Genomic DNA, 20,618 nt, shown 5'->3' with positions numbered 1-20,618 from the left:
TGGCAGTGACAACATGGCATGATCATATTGCTGTAACCAATGCTTTCAGAATTATGGAGAATATCATGCAGAATTTCAAATATGTCAAATTTATGATAGGAAAAGTTCTGTCTTCATTGATTACCTTATGCTGTAGCCAAATAATTCTGTAAGATATACCTCTTCTTCATATGTTAAATATTTTGTAACACTTATCAATTTCAGATACATAATTTTTTGGTTTTTATTACAAGCAAGTGTAAGGTCATGCCAAATATTATACTAAAGTTATTTGTTTCTAAATACAGGATTGGGGGAAAGAAGCCAATTTTGGAAGGCTAATTGAAAATGGTTCTAGATACTTGATTCCTTTTAAACCTTATTTTAAAAGATACAGAGTTTATTATGTCAATAAATAAATAAATATATATAGTTTCTTTCCACCTTCAGATAGTAAAAAATGAAACCATAAGGAATAACTTATAAACACGTGGTCTCAATAATTCAACTAGAATGAAACTATAGAAGAATTACTTTTAGCTGAAGGTTACCCAAATACCTACCCCATCATCACAGTAAAGGAGAGTGGGGTGGAGCTTCCCCAAGAGCAAATCACTCCTGGTAATTGCTAACTCTAAACCACTACTCCCTATAGTATCAGGAGGAGATTAGGTGAAAACAAGCCACTGACTTTCTATCTCAGTCATGAGAATGGGTAGAATTGTGAGGAAATGCACCAGCCAGGGTGGACATTTCTGTACTATAGATCAGAATATAGGATTCTGCATTCACAGGCCCTACAATTGCAAATAGCCAACAATTCCTTAGATACAGCCACTACACATAAGCCCCTGCAGAGGAAAGTTGTTACTTTACAATTTACAGTCCCCAGCCACCATCAATTATACTACAGAGCGATAGTTAAATGTGTGTGTGTGTGTGTGTGTGTGTGTGTGTGTGTGTGTGTGTATATATATATATATATATATATATATATAATCATCAAAATAGGCATGAATTCCAATGGAATAGTATAGAATACACATAGACAAACTCACATAGATACAGTCATCTAATATTCAACAAAGGTGTCAAAAAGTAACATTGAAGATAGGCTTTTTAACAAATGTTGTTAAGAAAACTGGATATTCATATGTAAAAAAATGAAGTTAGATCCCTCTCTCTCACCCTGCACAAAAAGATGAATAAAAAATCTAGGAAATAGACCAGGATTCCTGCAAATGCTTAAAGAAAACATAGGTTCAATACTAAAACATATTGGTTCAGCTTCCAAATTCCTTAACAAGACCCCTCCCAAAATCTCAAAAAATAAAACCAAGAATCAATAGTTGGTATTCCGTCAAATTGGTAAAGCTTCTGCACAGCAGAGAAAACAATTAAGAACATGAAGAGAAATCCCACAATCAATAAATGGGCAAAAGAACTAAACAGACATTTCTCAAAAGAAGAAATACAAATGGCCAAAAATACACACACAAAAAAATGTTCAACGTTTTTACCAATCAAGGAAAAGTAAATCACAACTACATTCAGATTTCATCTCACTCTAGGTAAAATGTCAAATGCAAAGAATATGAGTAATTATAAATGCTGTTAAGAATGTGGAGGACACTCATATGTTGTTAGTGGACTAAAAATTAATATAAGCACTTCGGAAATCACAATGAAGATTCCTCAAAAAACTAGGAAGCAACCACAATACAACCCAATTTTCCCAGTTTCCTTGGTATTTATCAAAATAAATTAAAGTCACATATTCTAACATTGTTTTAGAGGCTACATTATTCAGTAATAACCAAGATGTTTCCAGTCCAGGATTCCTATCATAGATGAATGTATAAGAAAATGTGTATATACACACATATGGAGTTTACTCAACTTAACAGAATATAATTACTCTTATTCTTTGCATTTGCATTTTACTTATAGATGATGGAAGTAGGGGAACATCATGCTAAGCGAAATAAGTCATACTCTGAAAGTCAAAGATTGAATGTTTTCTCTCACATGCAGAAGCTAGAGCAAAATAAGTTGAAAAATGGGGAGGAGAGATTCAATTATAAAAATGGGGAGATCTCAGTGGAGTAGGAAAATGCAACTGAGGGGCAGAAAGTATAGAAGGGGAAAGGAAGGAATTGCAGAATAAATTTGGTCAAATTATACGTACATATATGAATATACTTCACCTTTATGTATATCTTTAAATAAATAAATAAAAACAATAAGTAGAGAGATGACCAGTAAACTAGAGAAATGGGAAGAGAAGAAGAGAAAAGAGGATTTAAATGGGGCAAATTGTACTCCATACACCTATAAATATGTAAAAAAGAACCCCACAAAAAATAAAGTTAAAAAAGACCAGCATGGAACTGGTATAAAAATAGATACATAGACCAATGGAACCAAATTGAAAGGCCAGTACAAACCTGCACATAAGAGGTCAACTAGATTTGACAAAGGCACCAAAAATACACACTGCAAAAAATAATCAATTTAATAAAAGTGTTTGGGGAAAACTGCTTTCTACATGTAAAAGGAAGTGAAATTGGATTCTTATCTTACACCATATACAAAAATAAGCTCAAAATGGATTAACAACTTTAAACTATAAAACTCCTAGAAGACAATATAGAAGAAAATCCCATGCCATTGGTCTTGGTAATGAGATTATTGCATATGATATAAAAAACACAGACAATGGAAGCAAAATTAACAAGTGGAAGGGCATCAAGCTAAAAAGCTTATTCAGAGAAACAATCAACAGAGTGAAAGGGAAATCTATAGGAAGGGAAAAGATAATTGCAAACCATATATCCAAAAAGATGTTCGTATCCAAAATGTAGTAGTAATTTGCACAACTTATTAGCAAAAACCAAAATATTGTAATGAAAAATACATCAAAAAGAGATGTGTTCACAAGAAAGGCAGAAAAAAATGGCTATGAAAATGTGCTCAACATCACTTAGTCACCAGGGAAACACAAATAAAAACCACAATGAGATGTCACCTCATACATTCGAAAAACCACAATGAGATGTCACCTCATACATTCGAGGATGGCTATCATCAAAAATTCAAAAGATAGTAGATCTTGGTGAGGATGTGGAGAAAGGTTTATCCTTACACATTGTGGGTGGAAATGCAAATAGTTATAACCAGTATGGAAAACAGTACAGAGGGTTCATAGAAATTAAAAACAGAACTACATTATGATTTAGCAACCCCACTTCTGTGTATATATCCAGAGGAAACAAAATCACTCCCATTTTCACTGAAGCATTTATCACAACCACCAATATATGTAAACAATCTAAGTATCAGCTAACAAAGGAATAAATAAAGAAAACATGGTATGTTTATATACAAAGGAGTATTATTCACCCTTAACAAGAGAGAATGCTGCTATTTGTGATAATATGGATGAAATAAAAAAATAAATAGTAGAAGTGTGTTTATCAAAGATTATGTAGTGGTAGAAATTGTGTAGTTATAGAAATGAGGAGGTATTGATCAAAGGAACCAAATTTTCAATTCCATGATGAATAAATAGAGATGCCCTACTGTATTGCAAGCTGATTGTACTTGATAATTACATATTATATACTTGTAATTTGCTAACAGAATGAATTTTAAGTATCCTAAGCACACATGCAAACACTCAGATACATAATTATGTGAAGTGATGGATGTGTTAATTAGCTTAGTTGTGGTAATCATTTCAAATGCATCTATATATTAAAATATCATGTTGTACACCTTTGATTTATACAATTTTAGTTAGCCAAATATATATCAATAAAACCAGGAAAAAGAAAATTGTAGATCAATTTTTCTCAGTAACTATATGAAAATTAAATCCAATTTGGGATGGGGTTATGGCTCAGTGGTAGAGCACTCACCTAGCACATGTGAGACACTGGGTTCAATCCTCAGCACCACATAAAGATAAATAATGGTATTGTGTGCATCTACCATTAAAAAATATTATTTAAAAAAAATCCAACATGGAAAAAGTTCATGACATAATTAAATGTCAATTCTAGGAATCACCCATAGATTAATGTTTTTAAATAAGTCAATCAGTACAATTTCTTGCATTAATAAAAATTAAATTAAAAGAATATTTCTTTTTCAAGGATAGTATGTGTGCCAATTATTGCCACTTCATTACAACTTTTACCAGAGAGTCTAGATAATTTAATAACACAAAAAAGAAATATAACCATAAAAGTAGAAACTAATAAATGTTCTTGTTTTCAAATAATGATTATATACATATAAAACTGTAAAAACCTACAAATTATAAGCTACAAGATATACATAAATATAAAAATATTGAATAATGAGTCCATAAATAGAATTATATACATCCAAATACCTAATTTAGAGATGATAATACAGAGCACTTGAAAAAGTACATCTTTTTCAATAAATTGTGCTGGATTACTTGAATTTCTGCAGTAGAAAAAAATTTGTGATTCGCTAACTCACATCATATATAGAAATAAATTTCAAATGTATTATCATCTAAATGTAAATTATAAAGCAATAAAATAGAGGAAAACTAAAAAGTAATCTTCACTAGTTTGATGTAAGCAAAGACTTTTCAATAACATAAAACTAGGCCTGTGCCTGTAAGGTAGGCGGACCTATGATGCACCAGCAGAGCAGGAGCAGTGGCCCGCCAGCATGGTAGACACATTGCCCCGGTTGGGGGAGGTGCAAAGCCAACGCCCGCGCCTGTAAGGTAGGCGGACCTGCTACCGACTGGAAGAACAGGCCCAGCAGCCTGCCAGAGTGGTAGGCACATTGCCCCAATTGGAGGAGGGGCAGAGCCGCCGCCCATGCCTGTGAGGGAGACTTTGCAACTATACAAGAGCAATATAAATATATAGGGGGAAAATTTCAATAACACAACTGTTTCACCAAGCAGAAAGAAACGCGAGCAGTATGAAAAGACAAGGAAAGAAAGGACCACAAGCAATTCAGGTCAACTCATTGTCAGAAGAGGTAATATCTGCAGCAGATGGAATGTCAGATAGAGAATTCAGGATATACATGCTCCAGATGATCTGGAGTCTCAAGGAAGACATTAGACAGCAAAATCAGACAATGAAAGATAACTTCGACAATGAATTACATAAAGAAATCCAAAAAGCAAAAGATCAACTATACAGGGAGATAGAGGTTATATAAAAAACAAACAAACAGAAATCCTAGAAATGCAGGAAGCAATAAACCAACTTAAAAACTCAATTGAGAATACTACCAGCAGAGTAGAACACTTAGAAGATAGAACATCAGACAATGAAGACAAAGTATTTCAACTTGAAAAGAACATAGACAGCTCTGCAAGACTGTTAAGAAGCCTTGAGCAGAGCATCCAGGAAATATGGGATAACATAAACAGACCAAACTTAAGAATCATTGGGATACAGGAAGGTATAGAGGTCCAAACTAAAGGAATGAGCAATCTCTTCAATGAAATAATACAAGAAAACTTCCCAGACTTGAAGAATGAGACAGAATCCCAAATCCTAGAAGCCTACAGTATGCCAAATGTGCAAAACCATAAGAGATCCACACCTAGACACATTATAATGAAGATGCCCAACATACAGAATAAGGAGAGAATTTTAAAAGCTACAAGAGAAAGGAAGCAGATTACATTTAGGGGTAAACCAATCAGGATAACAGCTGATCTCTCAACACAGACTCTGAAAGCTAGAAGATCCTGGAAGAACATATTTCAAACTCTAAAAGAAAATGGGTTCCAGCCAAGAATTCTGTATCCAGTGAATTTAAGCTTCAGAATGGAAGATGAAATTAAAACCTTCCACAATAAACAAAAGTTAAAAGAATTTGCAGTTCGAAAACCATCTCTTCAAAACATCCTCGGCAAAACATTACAGGAAGAGGAAATGGAAAATAACAATGAAAACCAACAGTGGGAGGTAGTACAGTAAAGGGGGGAAAATAATCAAAGAGGAAAAACAAATCATGTTAAGTAACATAAATAAACAAATATGGCTGGAAGAACAATCCATATCTCAATAATAACCCTAACTGTTAATGGCTTAAACTCACCAATTAAGAGACACAGGCTAGTAGAATGGATCACAAAAAAATACCCAACAATATGCTGCCTACAGGAGACACATTTGATAGGAAAAGACATACATAGACTGAAGGCAAAAGGTTGAGAAAAATCATATCACTCATATGGACTTCAGAAACAAGCAGGAGTGTCCATACTCATATCAAATAAAATAGATTTCAAGCCAAAGTTAATCAAAAGGGATAAAGAGGGATACTACATACTGCTCAAGGGAACCATACACCAACAAGACATAACAATCATAAATATATATGCCCCAAACAATGGTGCAGCTATGTTCATCAAACAAACTCTTCTCAAGTTCAAGAGTCTAATAGACCACCATAGAATAATTATGGGAGACTTCAACACACCTCTCTCACCACTGGACAGATCTTCCAAACAAAAATTGAATAAAGAAACTATAGAACTCAATAACACAATTAATAACCTAGACTTAATTGACATATATAGAATATACCACCCAACATCAAGCAGTTACACTTTTTTCTCAGCATCACATGGATCCTTCTCAAAAATAGATCATATATTATGACACAGGGCAACTTTTAGAGAGTATAAAGGAGTAGAGATAATACCATGCATCTTATCTGATCATAATGGAATGAAACGGAAAATCAACGAAAAAAGAAGGAAGGAAAAATCATGCATCACTTGGAGAATGAACAATAGGTTACTGAATGATCAATGAGTTATAGAAGACATCAAGGAGGAAATTTAAAAATTCTTAGAGATAAATGAAAACACAGACATAACATATCGGAATCTATGGGACACATTGAAAGCAGTTCTAAGACGAAAATTCATTGCTTGGAGTTCATTCCTTAAAAAAAGGAAAAATCAACAAATAAATGACCTCATACTTCATGTCAAAATCCTAGAAAAAGAAGAGAAAAACAACAGCAAAAGAAATAGAATGCAGGAAATAATTAAAATCAGAGCTGAAATTAATGAAATTGAAACAAAAGAAACAATTGAGAAAATTGACAAAACTAAAAGTTGGTTCTTTGAAAAAATAAATAAGATCGACAGACCCTTAGCCATGTTAATGAAGAGAAGAAGAGAGAGAACTCAAATTACTAGCATACAGGATGAAAAGGGCAATATCACAACAGACACTTCAGAAATACAGAAGATAATTAGAAATTATTTTGAATCCTTATACTCCAATAAAATAGAAGATATTGAAGGCATCAATAAATTCTTAAGTCATATGATCTGCCCAGATTGAGTCAGGAGGATATAGAAAACCTAAACAGACCAATATCAATTGAGGAAATATAAGAAAACATCAAAAGACTATCAACTAAGAAAAGCCCAGGACTGGATGGGTATACAGCAGAGTTTTACAAAACCTTTAAAGAGGAACTAATACCAATACTTTCCAAGCTATTTCAGGAAATAGAAAAAGAGGGAGAACTTCCAAATTCATTCTACGAGACCAACATCACCCTGATTCCTAAACCAGACAGACACTTCAAAGAAAGAAAACTACAGACCAATATCTCTAATGAACCTAGATGCAAAAATCCTCAATAAAATTCTGGTGAATCGCATACAAAAACATATCAAAAAAATTGTGCACCATGATCAAGTAGGATTCATCCCTGGGATGCAAGGCTGGTTCAATATACGGAAATCAATAAATGTTATTCACCACATCAATAGACTTAAAGATAAGAACCACGTGATCATCTCGATAGATGCAGAAAAAGCATTTGACAAAGTACAGCATCCCTTTATGTTCAAAACACTAGAAAAACTAGGAATAACAGAAACATACCTCAATATTGTAAAAGCAATCTATGCTAAGCCTCAGGCTAGCATCATTCTGAATGGAGAAAAATTGAAGGCATTCCCTCTAAAATCTGGAACAAGACAGGGATGCCCTCTCTCACCACTTCTGTTCAGCATAGTTCTTGAAACACTGGCCAGAGCAATTAGAGAGACGAAAGAAATTAAAGGCATAAAAATAGGAAAAGAAGAGCTTAAATTATATCTATTTGCAGATGACATGATTCTATACCTAGCAGACCCAAAAGGGTCTACAAAGAAACTATTACAGCTAATAAATGAATTCAGCAAAGTGGCAGGATATAAAATCAACACGCATAAATCAAAGGCATCCCTGTATATCAGCAACAAATCCTCTGAAATGGAAATGAGGACAACCACTTCATTCACAATATCCTCAAAAAAAAAAAAAAAAACTTGGGAATCAACCTAACAAAAGAGGTGAAAGACTTATACAATGAAAACTACAGAACCCTAAAGAGAGAAATAGAAGAAGATCTTAGAAGATGGAAAAATATACCCTGTTCATGTATAGGCAGAACTAACATCATCAAAATGGCGATATTACCAAAAGTTCTCTATAGGTTTAATGCAATGCCAATCAAAATTCCATCAGCATTTCTTGTAGAAATAGATAAAGCAATCATGAAATTAATATGGAAAAATAAAAGACCCAGAAAAGCAAATACAACTCTAAGCAGGAAGTGTGAATCAGGTGGTATAGCGATACCAGACCTCAAACTATACTACAGAGCAATAGTAATAAAAACAGCATGGTACTGGTACCAAAACAGGCGGGTGGACCAATAGTACAGAATAGTGGACCAATCCACAAAACTACAACTGTCTTATATTTGATAAAGGGGCTAAAAGCAAGAAATGGAGGAAGGATAGCATCTTCAACAAATGGTGCTGGGAAAACTGGAAATCCATATGCAACAAAATGAAAGTGAATCCCTTTCTTTCGCCATGCACAAAAGTTAACTCAAAATGAATCAAGGAGCTTGCTATCAAATCAGAGACACGGCATCTGTTACATGAAAAAGTTGGCTATGATCTACATACTGTGGGTCGGGCTCCAAATTCCTCAATAGGACACCCATAGCACAAGAATTAATAACTAGAATCAACAAATGGGACTTACTCAAACTAAAATGTTTTTTCTCAGCAAAAGAAACAATAAGAGAGGTAAATAGGGAGCCTACATCCTGGGAACAAATCTTTACTCCTCACACTTCAGATAGAGCCCTAATATCCAGAGTATACAAAGAACTCAAAAAATTAAACAATAAGAAAACAAATAACCCAATCAACAAATGGGCCAAGGACCTGAAGAGACACTTCTCAGAGGAGGACATACAGTCAATCAACAAGTACATGAAAAAATGCTCAACATCTCTATCAGTCAGAGAAATGCAAATCAAAACCACACTAAGATACCATCTCACTCCAGTAAGATTGGCGGCCATTATGAAGTCAAACAACAACAAGTGCTGGTGAGGATGTGGGGAAAAGGGTACTCTTGTTCATTGCTGGTGGGACTGCAAATTGGTGCAGCCAATTTGGAAAGCAGTATGGAGATTCCTGGGAAAGCTGGGATTGGAACCACCATTTGACCAAGTCCAACCTTCTTGGACTATTCCCTAAAGACATCAAAAGAGCGTACTACAGGGATACTGCTACATCAATGTTCATAGAAGCACAATTCACAATAGCTAGACTGTGGAACCAACCTAGATGCCCTTCAGTAAATGAATGGATTAAAAAATGTGGCATTATTATACGATGGAGTATTACTCAGCACTAAAAAATTACAAAATCATGGCATTCACAGAGAAATGGAGGGCTCTAGAGCAGATTATGCTAAGTGAAGCTAGCCAATTCCTAAAAAACAAATGCCAAATATCTTCTTTGATATAAGGAGAGCAACTAAGAACAGAGCAGGGAGGAAGAGCATGAGAAGAAGATTAACATTAAACAGGGATGAGAGGTGGGAGGGAAAGGGAGAGAGAAGGGAAATTTTATGGAAATGGGAGGAGACTCCCATCATTATACAAAATTACATATAAGAGGATGTGAGGGTAAAGGGAAAAAACAAGGGAGAGAAATGAACTACAGTAGATGGGGTAGAGAGAGAAGATGGGACGGGAGGGGGAAGGGGGATAGTAGAGGATAGGAAAGTCAGCAGAATACAACAGACACTAGTATGGCAGTATGTAAAAATCTGGATGTGTAACCGATGTGATTCTCCAATCTGTATATGGGGTAAAAATGGGAGTTCATAACCCACTTGAATCAAATGTATGAAATATGTCAAGAGCTATGTAATGTTTTGAACAACTAATAATAAAAAAAGAAGAAGAAGAAAAAAGAAGTATCAATTTTCTATATACCACATATAACTTAATTTCCACTATATATATATACACACACATAAATATATTCACATATTATGTGTATATATATAAATATATGTGTGTATATACATGTATAATACATACATAATTATGTATATATACACATAATTATGAGTATGTATATACTAGAATATATAGAGAAATTAGTATATATATGGAAATAGTATATATAGTGGAATATATATATATATATATATATATATATATATATATATATACATACATATAAAGTGGGAATTAAGTTATAGGTAGTGTGTGTGTGTATTTATATTTGTGACTAAAAGTGCATGCAAACACACATACACACATATTTATTTGTGTACATATATCTGTGTGTGCATATTTTTCTTTATTCTTTTAAAAATATATACATAGAGTCACAGAAGTTTTCCTTTTCTGCTCTTAGAGTAACATAAATTTGTGAAGATTATTTGCAAATCAATAATTTTCCATACTGAGGAAGATTGGTATTAGTTCTTGTTTTATAAGTTTGGTAGAACTTGGCTGACAATCCTTCTGGTCCTTGGCTTTTCCTTGTTTATAGGCATTTAATTACTACTTCTATCCCTTTGCTTGGTATTAATCTCTTTAGGTTTCTTTACCCCATGGTTCAATTTGTTTCAGTAATATGAGTCTAGAAATTTGTCATATCTTCTAGATTTTTTTGTTTATTGGAGAATAAATTTTCAAAATAATTTCAAATATTCCTGGATTTCAGAAGTGTCTATTGTATCTCCCTTTTCAACTCCAATATTGTTGACTTGGGTCTTCTGTCTTTTTTGGTTAGTTTGGCTAAGGGTATGTCATTTTTTTCAATGAACCAACCCTCAATTGATTCTTTGTATTTTTCTTGTCTTCATTAATTTAAGCTCTCATCTTAATTATTTCCACACTTCTATTTGTTTTAGGGCCTTGAGGTATAACATTAAAGTATTTGTTTTTTAATATAAATATAAATGCTTAATGTACCATCTCTTGATATTTATCCAAAAGAAATAAAATCAGGATATGGTAGTGATATAGGCACATTAATAACTATAGCAGCGTAATTTACAATAGCCAAATAATGCAACCAGTCCAGATGCTCAGGTGAACGCATAAAGGGAATGTGGTGTATATATACATGATGGAGTTTTCCTCAGCTATAAAGAATAAAATTATGGTATTTTCCAGTGCATAGATGAAACTTATGAAATAAGCCAGACTCAGAAAGTCCAGAGTTGAGTGTTGTCTCTCATATGCAGAAGCTAGAGCAAAATAATGGGGGCAAAGTACAGGAGATGCAACACCATGAAAATTGGTGAAGAAAATGGAATTGAGGAAGGAGGTTGAGTGATTGGGAAGGGATGGAAAAGGGGAGGAATAGCAGAATGAGGTCTACCAAATCATGCTGTATATCTGTGTGAATATACTATAGTGAATTTCACTGTTTATTTTTAAGTATCAATTTATATAAAAAATCAGGTCAGGAAAGGCCAGTGAAGTAGAGGGATGGGAGGAGAAGCTGAAGGAGAAGTTACTAAGAACCGAAATGGAACAAATTATATTCCTTGCATATGTGATTGTCAATATTGATTGCACTATTATGTATAGCTATAATGTACCAATAAAAAAAATTTTCAGTTGGGCATGATGGTGCACACCTGTAAGCCCAACAGCTCAGAAGGCTGAGGCAGGAGGATTGTAAATTCAAAGCCAGCCTCAGCAAAATCAAGGCAAATTACTCAGTGAGACTGACTCTAAATACAATTTAAAAATAGGGCTGGGGATGTGGCTCAGTGGTGGAGTTCCCCTGAGTTCAATCTCTGTACCCACCCATCCTTCTCCCTGCCAAAAAAAATTTTAAAAATCTTTCCATACTGGGCTTTTCTGTATTACCAACCAAATAAAATTTAATACTTGATTTTCTTCATGAAGCCATAGCACATAATCAAATTAAATGAGAAAAGAGAATGCATTAAGCATTTTAAAATTCACTAGAGAAAGAAGTCTAGGAGCCCTTATACTTTGCTGTTATACCTGTATATAACCACAAATATGCCAAAATGATGGAGAAAAGTCTAATTATTTTCCCATCACTACATATAAAATCTCTCTTTATCCTCACCCCACGTAATTATTCTTCTTCATAAAAAACTCTGCAAATGAATTGTCCAGACTTCTAATCCTATATGTTGCTTGACTTTTCTCTCACAATTGCTCTATGGGGTATCCCCACTACAATTCATCCTTTAAAAACCAAGTCATTAATTATCTAATTTGCTAAATCAAATTGCCAATTAACAGAACTCATTTTACTGAATCTGCTATTGGTGTAAAACAGTAGATAAGAATTTTTTCCTTGAAACATGTTCCTTTGCCAGTTTCCAGAGTGATCTTAAAACATATTATCAATCTACCTTACTGAATCTTCCACATCTCTTCAAATTGATAATATCATAAGACTCCATGGCTCAGACTGGGATGTTTTCCATTTTCCACAAACATACATTCCCTAAATTTATCCCAAATTTATATGTCTACCATAGAATTTTATCCAAACTATAGGGACATATATTTCACTACTGACAAAGCATCTATGCTTGAATTTTTAACAGAGATCTCACACATCACTTCTAAAACCATGATATGCTCTACATGATGGCTCATGCCTGTAATCCCATAAATTTGGGAGGTTGAGGCAGCAGAACTAAAAGTTGTGAGTCCTTAAGCAATTTAGTGAGAATTTGTCTCAAAATAAAAACCCAAAAGGGATGGGGATGTAACTCAGATAAAGAAACCTTAGGTTTAATCCTAGGTACCAAAAAAATAAAAATATAAAATAATGATCTTTGGACATAGATGGTTATTAAATGCTTGTCATATAGCTGGATGAATGAATGGATGCTTTAAACATTAGAGAGAGAGAGAGAGAGAGAGAGAGAGAGAGAGAGAGAGAGAGAGAGAGAAGAAAGAAATTATGAAAGCATAAAATAAAGATGAACATCTGTTTTTAAGAAGAAAGAAGAAAACATAAGAAAAAAATCAATATTTAATAAAAGCACAAAATAAACCAATTTTTTTTATTTGTTGAAGCTCGATGATGAGGAGAAGCTTAATAAACTAGTCTCTAGTTTCAGTTTTGTTTAAAAAATCTCCCCAAAGTATTATTAAACAACTTTTAAGAATATGTATTTGAAATCATTTTTTAAAAAGTTACTTTCTTCTATAATTTGAAAGATTACATTTTTTAGTAGGGAAATGAGAAGAAGGAATATTTTTAATTTTTTTTTTAGTTGTAGATGGACACAATAGCTTTATTTACTCATTTACTCATTTTATGTGGTGCTGAGGATCTAACTCAGTGCCTCATACACGTGAGGCAAGTGCTCTGCCACTGAGCCACAACCCCAGCCCAGAAGGAAGTTTTTTGACCAATAAGAAAATAATAAAATCCTGACCCTACCATTTCATAACCAAAAGATTAAATTAAGAATACATTTTAAAAAGGAATTAAATTAACTCTTAAACACAAGTAAATAAAAATCGAAACAGAAAAAAAATCACTAATAACTTCTTCCACTTGACAAATATTTTAAAAATGAATCCAGCAATATGTTAAGAAGAAAGTAAACAGAATCTCAGCAATATTTGTGGCAAACTAATATTCTAGATAACAATTTTTAATTTTACCATAAACTTTGCAAAAATGAATATATTTTACACCAAAATTCTTCTACTAGAAAAATTAAACTAATCAATAAAATAACTTTTAAAACTGTATAATAAAGGAAAATTGAAAAACTGTGTAATAAAGGAAAATTGAAAAACAATCCAATGTCTGCTCATAATAAATTGACTAAATAACTTTTGTAAAAATATTATATTGTAACTTAAACTGATATTGCAAATAAACAATTGACAATAAATGAAAAACATTCACAATACTGCATGTTACAAAAGAGTAAAAAGAAGCCTGTGAATAGAATTGCCATATTCCCAAATATATATGATACTCCATAATTTCATAGAAAAAATGTAAATGATAACACCAATAAAGAGAAAAGGATATTTTCTCTAGCCTGTGAGATTATAGGTAGGTCATCATTATGTTATCTATTTGCTTTTCTCCATTTTAAGTTTTCAAAGGAAACTTTATTATAAAATTTTGTACTATGAATAAATATCTTTTAGAGAATAAAAGTTAAACAGTACATTTTTAAGAAGTCCCATATCTTTTCATAAGTATAAATTAAATTTTGACTTGTGATACTATATTACTATGTTAAATATTGAAAACACAAAATTCTTCATTTACTGGGGGACATTGTAGAGGCTTAGTACCTGGGAACTATGAGCTGTTATTCCTGTTGAAATGCCTCCTAACACAGCCAGAAGCTTGTTTCTCTTCTCATACCTACAGTCATAATTAGGAACTGGAGGACTCTCTCCTGAAAGCAAAGACATGGAACTCTCCATGGCCTTTATCTCAATAAAGTCAGAAATCCATATTGAAGAGATGAAATTCCAGAGACAAATTGCACAATATATTCAGGTCCTTGTTGATTTTTTCTACAGCAAAAGCCATGGCCAGCAGGTGCTGATAATGCTTAGTAAGATCCTTAGAAGGCAAAGATGCAGAGATAGTCTTCCTTTTATTTCTAAAGTAGATAAGTCAAAAAAACACATGACAATCTAAGAAATAACTAAAATATTTGCTGTAGAAAATGTTGAGAAATTGGCTGCCTAAAAGATATTAACCTGACAGTCTGATGATTTACAGTCAGATTTACAGTTTGGGCTTTTTTATGTGCAGCTTGAGGCAGAGCAAGTAAGGTCAGAGATGAAGTAAATGGAATTAAATTTAGAATTCACATTTTCCTGCCTTGGATTATGTGATATATTTCTGGAAAATATATTTTACTAAATTACCCATGGCAATAAACAAAAGTAGTTTCCAATAAACCAATTTAAATGGATATAAGTCAAAAAAATTCTCATCACCATGTCCTATAACTTTAAACAAGGTAAAATAATTCTCAGCTCTTGATTGCTTTTTAAACCTTCTTATGCACTTCATGGAAGTCAAATACTTACACAAGAACATAATCTGGCATATAAAATTTATCTTCAAAGACAAATTGGCTTCTGGTGTCACCATCAGTCACTCTTAGGAAAAAAAAAGTCCACCAGTAATGAAATCCCCATTTTGATAGTAGCCAGGAGAAGCAGGTTTCATTAAATAATGAAACAATAGAATTTTTGTCCTGAGATACAAAGAGGAAAACAACCAGCAGAGAAAAAGCAACAGGTAATTTCATATTAACATTGATAAATATTAATAGAATTATAAACCTCAAAAATATACTTTGTTGAGAATCTTGTCAAAAACTAATCAATGCTTAGAGTGCTTAAATAGTGCTCAAAACATATGCCTCTCCAATCAGTGTGGGGCAAGGTTATAAAGGATTTGATTTAGCCTGATGTTCATATGCTAATATGTAAACATCCTTTGGTTTGTGGGATTATTTCCAACTTTCGCTTGTTCAGCCTACATCTCTTGTCCCATTTAGAGTTACTATATGTCTCTAAGGGATCAAAAGTTTCTAACTTTGCACCTGGTATCCATATTCTCATAAGAAAAACATTTAATTAAAAACAAATTTTAAATAACAGAAAACTCCTAGTAATTTTATATTCTCAGTAGATTCTAGAAAGGCCAACGTAAGTACAATAGACTATATGCTGAAATTTTGTTGCCATGAGTCAAGAAGCTTCATATAAATAATGCTCTTATGGTTATCAAACAATTAACAAAGTAGGAAGTCACAGAGATAAAAAGAAGGGTATGCAAGGGTACAGTCAAGTACAGATGCTTCATTAGACTCCTGTATAACATTGGACCCTTGTATAATGTTGGACAAAAAAGGAATTACCCAATGTATATCTCTACAAAAACAAGCCAAAATATTTTCATTAGATAAAATCATTTCTGATCATTTCACAGAGCCAGTTATTTAGTTATATATGTCTAAAATGTTCAATTGTATATACTTATGGGGTATAACAGGATTTTTTTGTATGTTTGTTCATGGTACTAGATAAAACTCAAGGGTCCTCTGCCACCAAACCACATCCACAGACATTTTCATTATTTTATTTTGGGAGAGGGTCTTCCTAAAATGTCCAGGCTGGTCTTGAACTTGAAAACCTCCTCCCTCAGTCTCCCAAGATGCTGATTTATAGGCATGCTCCACTGCTCCCAGCTTGGAATATTTTGATATATGTATGCATCATGGAATGATTAACTTTTCAATTTTCATATAGTCTTTTCCCTAGCAGCATAATTATTTCAAATTGATTTACTCCACAGAGAAGAAATCAAGGGAATATTTACAGCTAAGATCTATTATGTGTGAGAATCTGTTTATAGCCTTTGATCTAATAACATGTATTCATAACTACAAACTAAAATGTACATCAGATATTATTTTTATTTTCTTCCAATCAAAGTGATCTATATTATCAAGTCCTATCCAACCCATTTTGTTTACTATCAAAAAGAGGGTAATATCCTCTCTAAAATTACACACACATTTCATTGCTTGGAAAATTAAGAAAAACCTACCTTTATCCATATTCCATCTTGACTTCTTCTGATCACCATCTCATTCAGGTGATAGGTGTTCTCTGAAGGACAGTGCTGCAGATTTTGAACCAAGTTTGAGTAAAGGAATCTGCCAATGCTGCCATTCCCAGTACTAAAAGTCCTGCTTTTCCAAGTTTTGCCAGGGGTACATTGATAAGGTATTCATAAATTATGACCATACAGCATTTTTTCAATGTATAGAAAGATGGTACGCCAAGTTATATATATCCATATTCTGAATAATTCTCAGAAATTTTGTATCTTCTGGCTCATGAAATACATGTAGTCATGTGTGTAAATCTAGTGGATAAAATTACCAGTTGTGAAATTTTTAATTTACTAGATGTTATTGAAATAATTTCTAAATTGCTTGATTATCTAATAGTCCTTCTAATACTTCAAATATATACCTCTAATTCTGCTGCTAGATCATCTTTCTTATCCTAGCATTAGCCCACATAAATTATTGACAGCACCTGGTAATAATATAAATGCAAATCCTGCTTTGCAAATTCTCTTAGAAATTCTGAAATTTACCCATATTTTCATTTACCCACAGTTCAAATGATCTTCCAGAACCATGTTCATTTCTCTATTCTATGTCTGTGTTTTTATTTTGCTTTCATTGGGCATGCGTCAACCCCTAAAAGATAGATTATACAATTTATAATGTATATGAGGATTTCTTATAGATCTTGCAAATTTATATCAAGAGTAAATATAATTGCTATTGCTGATTATACCATTATATCATTTTACTCTTTTCATGACTAAATTTTATTTTAAATGTTTCAGAAGCAAATAAATAGGGTAATTACTTTCCAATTTACTGTAGAAAAACAAAAATTTTTGTGATCTTCACTGGATAAATTTTAGAAGTGGCTTTGAATTTTTATTCCAAATCACATCACTCATTATCTTTGTCAACATATATAAAAAACAACTAAGCTTTTTTTGAATTATGTATGGCCTTGCTTCACTCTTCACTTGTGAGTAAAGAAGAACAATTTAAAAATCACAGAATAAATAAAACTTAAAGATCTTACCATTTCTGATTGATGCTTTTTGTTGGTGGTGGTGCTAGGGATTGAATCTAGGACCTTGTGCATGTGAGGTAAGCACTCTACCAACTGAGCTATATCCCAAGCCTGATGCTATTGCTTTTGTAACTAATAATTAATTACATGTTGTGAACAATTTAGTTCTTAATTTTCTTCAGATTTTAATTTTTAATAGCTTTGGTCAAATGTAGTCATCATGTTTAAAATACTTCCACATCAAAGAGGTTTTTTTTTCCTTTTTAGTTTAATCAAAAGAAAAATAAATTCATTGGATCACAATACTTCTTTGCAAAATCATCAAAAAGTTATTATTTTATTTAGAATTAAGTAAGACATAGATGTTCAACAGGATTATAGTCCAGAAGAGACAAACAGGTTTTTTCTGATGGTGACACTTGCACCTTCGGTAACTCAAAAAAGCTGTCTGTCTAGGATTGGAACTCAGCATGATCTGCAGACTTACTCTTTCAACTTAAAAGAATTTTTCTACAAATTGTTGAAAATTTTTCAAAAAATTAAATTGTTGTTAATTTTTTAAACAACAGAGACATATTATTCATATGTCTAGTTGGGTGTGCATTCCACTCTTATTTGGAATACTTTATCTCATTCCTCTTTACTTTGTAGCTCTATTATTTCAGTTTCCACTTTATGTGTGGAGTGATACTTTTATTTAGTGAAATATTATTTTACATCACACTGAAACACCTAATTATTTTCTAAATATCCAGCTTTTCAGTAACATTAGAAGTTGTTTTTCAGTAAAATAACTTTTCGTTTGTGCTTTGGCATGTAAGGAAATTTGAAATTATTACTTTGTCTTAACAGGTTTAAACTGAACAGAGAAATCAGCAAGCTTCTTAAATCCAATGGAGAAGCAAGTCAAAGGGCAAACCCTTGTTCACAATATTTCAGAGACCGAAAGACAAATACAGAGAATTATATCTTCTTCTAGCAGAAACTTCTTCTAGCCTCAGTTTCCCACCAAGAGGAAGAAAATGGAAATGTAACAGCAATGGTCCAGTCCAGATGCACAGGATCACCAAAGACAGATCCAATCACACACCTGTAGAATTTTTCATCTTCCCCACATCTTACCACTACATTACTAGAGACACATATGTTTAGAACCTTCTTTTACACCATACATCATGTCTAGCTATCTAAAAAATTATAAACCAGAAAAAGGCAGAAAACATGGATTTAAGAGACAGAACAGCATCAGAACCAGTCAGATATAGCAGGGATGTTGGCTAATCAGATAGGGAACTTAAAATATCTATGATTAATATGCTAGGGGACCTCAGACAGAAAACTTAAGACAACTATGATTAATATACTAGGGGACCTAATGAACAGGCAGCATGCAAGAACAAATGGGCAATTTAAGTAGAATTATGAACTTTCTTATTAGGAACCACCCCCAAAATGCTAGAGATAAAAATCTCTATAAGAAAAGTCATAATGCCTTTGATGGGCTTATTAGTAACCTTCACATTTTTGAAGAAAGAAACCCTGAGCTTAAGAATATCTCAATATAAAACTTCAAAACTGAAAAACAAACAGAAAGAAAAGAAAAGAAAAAAGAGAATATTCTAGTCTGTGAGTCAACTACAAGAGTTGAATAACTATTATAGAAAGAGAGACAATAAATATTTGAAATAATAATGACTGAGAAATTCCCCCAAATTAATGTCAGACACACCAAAGTACAGACCCAGGACATTCAGGGAAAACCAAGCAAGCAGACCAATGAAAATAGATGTGCACACACACTCATACACACTTGCACACATAAGCATAACATATTCTAACCACAGAAAATCAAAGGTAAAGAAAAATTCTGAAAGAAGACATATAGTATATACATATGGTAGATATATTATCTTTACCATATATAATAAAATATAAACATATTTAATACCCAAATGATGTTAAACATTTTATATATACATATATGTGTGTGTGTGTGTGTGTATATAATATATATATATATATATATATATATATATATATATATATATATATATATATATATATTATATATATCAAACTATGTAGGTTAGTTATATAGTATAACATAAATATGTATATATATATGTTAGTTAAATATGTATGTGTATATGTGTGTGTATTATATATATACATATATATTAATATATATATATACACACACACATATATATATTACCTTTACATCACTATAACAAAATGCCTGATACACATCACTTATCAAGTAAAGACAGGGTTATTTGGGCATGGTTTTGCAGGTTCAAGTTCAACATTGTACAGCCACATACATGGTTTGGATCTCAGGTGAGAATGACATATTATTCCAAGATGTGCCACTATTCCCTTTAGGATATATCCCAATGATCTAAGAACCTTCTACTAGGCCTCATTTCTTAAAGATCCAAAGCACCTACCTATAGCACCACCCTGGGGACCAAGCCTTTACATTATAGACCTCTGGAGAACACTCATATAAACCATAGCATTTTGCATATATAATTTTAGAATGTTTTTAATATATATATATATATACTATAAAAGGAAGAATATAAAGCAAATTTCCTAAACTATTGAAATAATACAAAGTC

This window comes from Callospermophilus lateralis, unplaced genomic scaffold (assembly GCF_048772815.1).
Source record: "Callospermophilus lateralis isolate mCalLat2 unplaced genomic scaffold, mCalLat2.hap1 Scaffold_143, whole genome shotgun sequence".
Classification (NCBI taxonomy): Eukaryota; Metazoa; Chordata; class Mammalia; order Rodentia; family Sciuridae; genus Callospermophilus; species Callospermophilus lateralis.
This window is presented reverse-complemented; position numbering follows the sequence as displayed.